Source organism: Bombina bombina, chromosome 7 (genome assembly GCF_027579735.1).
Source record: "Bombina bombina isolate aBomBom1 chromosome 7, aBomBom1.pri, whole genome shotgun sequence".
In the NCBI taxonomy this organism is placed as follows: Eukaryota; Metazoa; Chordata; class Amphibia; order Anura; family Bombinatoridae; genus Bombina; species Bombina bombina.
In genome coordinates, this window is record NC_069505.1 from 579,664,042 (window position 1) to 579,669,006 (window position 4,965).

At 42.5% G+C, this 4,965-nt stretch overlaps 1 pseudogene; it reads left to right on the forward strand.

The window, feature by feature from the left end:
* The first annotated feature begins 1,732 nt into the window (after positions 1 to 1,732).
* On the forward strand, positions 1,733 to 3,666 carry LOC128636108 (heat shock 70 kDa protein-like; annotated as a pseudogene).
* Positions 3,667 to 4,965: the final 1,299 nt, after the last annotated feature.

Sequence of the window (4,965 nt, forward strand, 5' to 3'; positions counted from 1 at the left end):
GAGAGAGGAGGGGAGAGGGAAAAGAACTATAGAGAGAGGAGAAGAGAGGGAAAAGAACTATAGAGAGAGGAGGGAAGAGAACTATAGAGAGAGGAGGGAAGAGAACTATAGAGAGAGGAGGGGAGAGGGAAGAGAACTATAGAGAGAGGCGGGGAGAGAGAGAAGAGAACTATAGAGAGAGGAGGGGAGAGAGGGAAGAGAACAATAGAGAGAGGAGGGGAGAGAGGGAAGAGAACAATAGAGAGAGGAGGAGAGAGGTAAGAGAACAATAGAAAAAGGGGGAAAGAGGGAATAGAACTAACAATAGAGAGAGGAGGGAAGAGAACTATAGAGAGAGGAGGAGAGAGAACAATAGAGAGAGGAGGGGAGAGGGAAAAGAACTATAGAGAGAGGAGGGAAGAGAACAATAGAAAAAGGAGGGGAGAGAGGCAAGAGAACTATAAGAGAGAGGAAGAGAACAATATAAAAAGGGGGGAGAGAACTATAGAGAAAGGGAAGACAACAATATAGTGAGGAGGAGAGATGGAAGAGAACAATAGAAAAAGGAGGGGAGGGAATAGAAGAGAGAAGATAAGAGAACAATAGAGGGTGAGAGGGAAAAGAAGGAAGATAGAACACTAGAGGAGGAGAGAGGAGAAAGAGGAAAGAAATGAGAGTGATAAGGAAACTGAAGAGAAGATAGAGAAGATGAGAGTAAAAGGAAAGATAGAGAAGGAAAAAGAGAGTGGGGAGGAGAGTTAGATAGGATAGAGTGAGACCCAGTAAAAGAGAAAGTTGAGAAGACAGAAAAGTGAGAGAAAGGAGAGACAGGAAGGAGGGAGAAGTGAAGAGAGTGACAGTGAGAGTGTAAGGGGAGAAAAGAGAAGAATAAGAGAGACCAGAGTGATGTAAAGAATGTGAATAGGGGAAACCGACAGAAGACTAAGAGGAAAGAGAGAGAAGTAAAAGAGAGTGAAGAGAAAGGAGAAGAGTGAGACAATAAAAAGAGCACAGAGAGTGTAACAGTATGTGCGCTGCACTCTATAGTATCTCACATGTGCTAGAACCTTTAGTTAAGTAAACAACAGATATAATACACTGTATACGGTTTATGTATTAAACACAAACATCTGTAATTACACGAGAGATAACGCTACAGCTCAGAAAGTTTCTTCTGTAGAATTAGCCTGTGAAGCCACGCCCTTTCACGATGATTGACAAGTGCAGCATACTTCCACTTAGCTAGAAGACTCGCGAAAATTCTTTAGACCGGTAACGTCACAAGCATTATTAAGCTGTTGATTGGACAACTCTGACAGACACCGGGAAACATTGCGAATGTTCTCATGGATCTAGTCGCTGATTGGATAAGGTGCGGAGAAAGCGCCTGAATGTTCTGGACGTTGCTAGGTTACACCCGATAGCCTGGTAAGGACCGCTGTGTGATTGGCGGAGGAAGCTATGACGTTTAGGTGCCCGTGGAATATAAATAAATGCTGTTTACTAGCGAGTGTGTATAGTACTGAAAACAGCTGATCGTGATAATGAGCTAATAGGTCACAGCACAGACCCGCTACTTATTACAGGACACAGCAGGGAATAGCCGCTACAGACCCGCTACTTATTACAGGACACAGCAGGGAAGAGCCGCTACTTATTACAGGACACAGCAGGGAAGAGCCGCTACAGACCCACTAAACTTCCTGACACCGTACAGAAGTCTGTCACAACTGAAGCTCTCAGATAGAACACAATGTCAGCCAAAGGAGTCGCCATCGGCATTGACCTGGGCACCACCTATTCCTGTGTGGGTGTTTTCCAGCATGGGAAAGTGGAGATCATCGCTAATGACCAGGGGAACCGCACCACCCCTAGCTACGTGGCTTTCACAGACACAGAGAGACTGATTGGAGACGCTGCCAAGAACCAAGTGGCCCTGAACCCACAGAACACCGTCTTTGATGCTAAAAGGCTGATAGGCAGAAAGTATAATGAGCCCATAGTGCAGTCTGACATGATGCACTGGCCCTTCCAGGTAGTGAGTGATGGGGGAAGCCTAAAGTCAAGGTAGAGTACAAGGGAGAAGAGAAGACTTTTTCCCCTGAAGAAATCTCCTCTATGGTGTTGCTCAAGATGAAGGAGACAGCAGAAGCTTACCTTGGTCACCCTGTCACCAATGCTGTGGTTACTGTACCAGCCTACTTTAATGACTCTCAGCGACAGGCCACTAAGGATGCTGGTGTTATTGCTGGACTGAATGTGCTAAGAATCATTAATGAGCCTACAGCAGCTGCTATTGCATATGGACTGGACAAGACATCCCGTGGTGAGCGAAATGTTCTGATCTTTGACCTAGGAGGCGGCACATTTGATGTCTCCATCCTCACCATAGATGATGGTATATTTGAGGTCAAGGCTACAGCTGGAGACACCCATCTTGAAGGAGAAGACTTTGACAACCGCATGGTAAACCACTTTGTGGAAGAATTTAAGAGGAAGCATAAGAAGGACATAAGCCAAAACAAGAGAGCACTGAGGAGGTTGAGAACAGCCTGTGAGAGAGCCAAGCGCACCCTGTCCTCCAGCACTCAGGCCAGTATTGAAATTGACTCCTTGTTTGAGGGCATTGACTTCTACACCTCTATTACTAGAGCCCGCTTTGAAGAGTTGTGTTCTGATCTCTTCCGGAGTACTTTGGAACCAGTGGAGAAGGCCTTGAGAGATGCCAAGCTGGACAAGTCCCAGATCCATGATATTGTCCTAGTAGGAGGCTCCACTCGCATCCCTAAAGTACAGAAGCTGCTTCAAGACTTTTTTAATGGCAGAGAGCTAAACAAGAGCATTAATCCTGATGAGGCTGTGGCCTATGGTGCTGCTGTTCAGGCTGCCATTTTAATGGGAGATAAGTCTGAGAATGTACAGGATTTGCTTCTTCTGGATGTTGCCCCTCTTTCTCTAGGCTTGGAGACAGCTGGTGGGGTCATGACCGTCCTCATCAAGCGCAACACCACCATTCCCACCAAGCAGACTCAGATTTTCTCCACATGCTCATCCAATGTCCTCATCCAAGTTTTTGAAGGTGAGAGAGCCATGACCAAAGATAACAACCTGCTGGGAAAGTTTGAACTTAGTGGCATACCCCCTGCTCCTAGAGGTGTGCCCCAAATTGAGGTCACCTTTGACATTGATGCCAACGGCATCCTCAATGTTTCAGCTATGGACAAGAGTTCAGGCAAACAGAACAAAATCACCATCACAAATGACAAGGGACGACTGAGCAAGGAAGAAATTGAGAATATGGTGCAAGAGGCAGAGAAGTATAAGGCTGATGATGAGGCCCAAAGAGAAAATATTGCAGCTAAGAACTCCCTAGAGTCCTACGCTTTTAATATAAAGAGCATGGTGGATGATGACAATATTAAGGGGAAGATCAGTGAAGCTGACAAGAAGACCATCATTGAGAAGTGCAATCAGGTCATCTCATGGCTGGAAAACAACCAGCTAGCAGTTAAAGAGGAGTATACCCATCAGCAAAAAGAACTGGAGAAGGTGTGCAAACCAGTCATCACTAAATTGTACCAGGGTGCCATGCCAGGAAATATGCCAGGTAACATGCCAGGCTCCAGCTGTGGTGCCCAAGCTCGTCAAGGTACCAACTCAGGCCCAACCATTGAAGAAGTAGATTAAAATGTTCTAGAAAAGACTTTGTCCGAACCTTTTTAAAAAATGTAAAACTAATATTATAGCTTTACAGAACTGGTCTTGAAACAAATTAATTGTGGAAATAAATAAGGATTTTCTGTAACATGAATTTGCATTGACTTTCTAAAAATGTCTTCCAAATGTATATTGCCACAATGTTATAAATATGTTTAGATTATGAAACATTAGTGCAAATGTTTGTTCATGTACGTATATTGTAATTGAGCCCGTCTGATTGTGAATGTTTTATTTACTGTATTAACAATGGCACTTTACTTTTTATGATGTGATACTATACATTGTTCTTGATATTTTGAATTATGTTTTTATGAACTTTGTTTGCAATATTGTAAATTGTGTTTTCTACCACAATTTTTTATATTTAAATAAACTACATAAAATTGTATTAATTTTGTTTCTCGTATAGTTAAAGGGAGGGTCTGAAAATTAAATGCGTACAATTTTCTTCTGTCTGTGGGGTTTCAACCAAAATAATTTATATATTATAATAAAGGTTACCAAGGAAAAATGCTGTTATCAGCTTTTATTTGACGTACAGACCCACACAGGGCCGTCTCTAGGGTTTGTTAGATGAGGTACATGTAAAACACTGCTATATAGATAAAGTATATATATATATATATATATATATATATATATATATATATATATACACACAGTATTTTAGATGGAAGCAAACTGAGGTAGGCAGAGACAGACAAACAGAGGCAGAGACACATGCACACTGGCAGACAAACACAGAGACTACCCACAGAGGCAGATACACATGCACACACTTGCGGACACATACACAAAGACAGACAGAGGCAAACACAAAAGCAGGGATGCACACACATACAAATACACACACACAAGTAGAGATACACCCACACATCTGCAGTTATACACACACAAGAAGAGATATACACACACATCTGCAGTTATACACACACAAGAAGAGATATACACACACATCTGCAGTTATACACACACAAGAAGAGATATACACACACATCTGCAGTTATACACACACAAGAAGAGATATACACACACATCTGCAGTTATACACACACAAGAAGAGATATACACACAAATACACACAAGTACAGATGGATACACACACATACAAATACACACAAGTAGAGATATACACACACATCTGCAGTTATACACACACAAGAAGAGATATACACACACATCTGCAGTTATACACACACAAGAAGAGATATACACACAAATACACACAAGTACAGATGGATACACACACATACAAATACACACAAG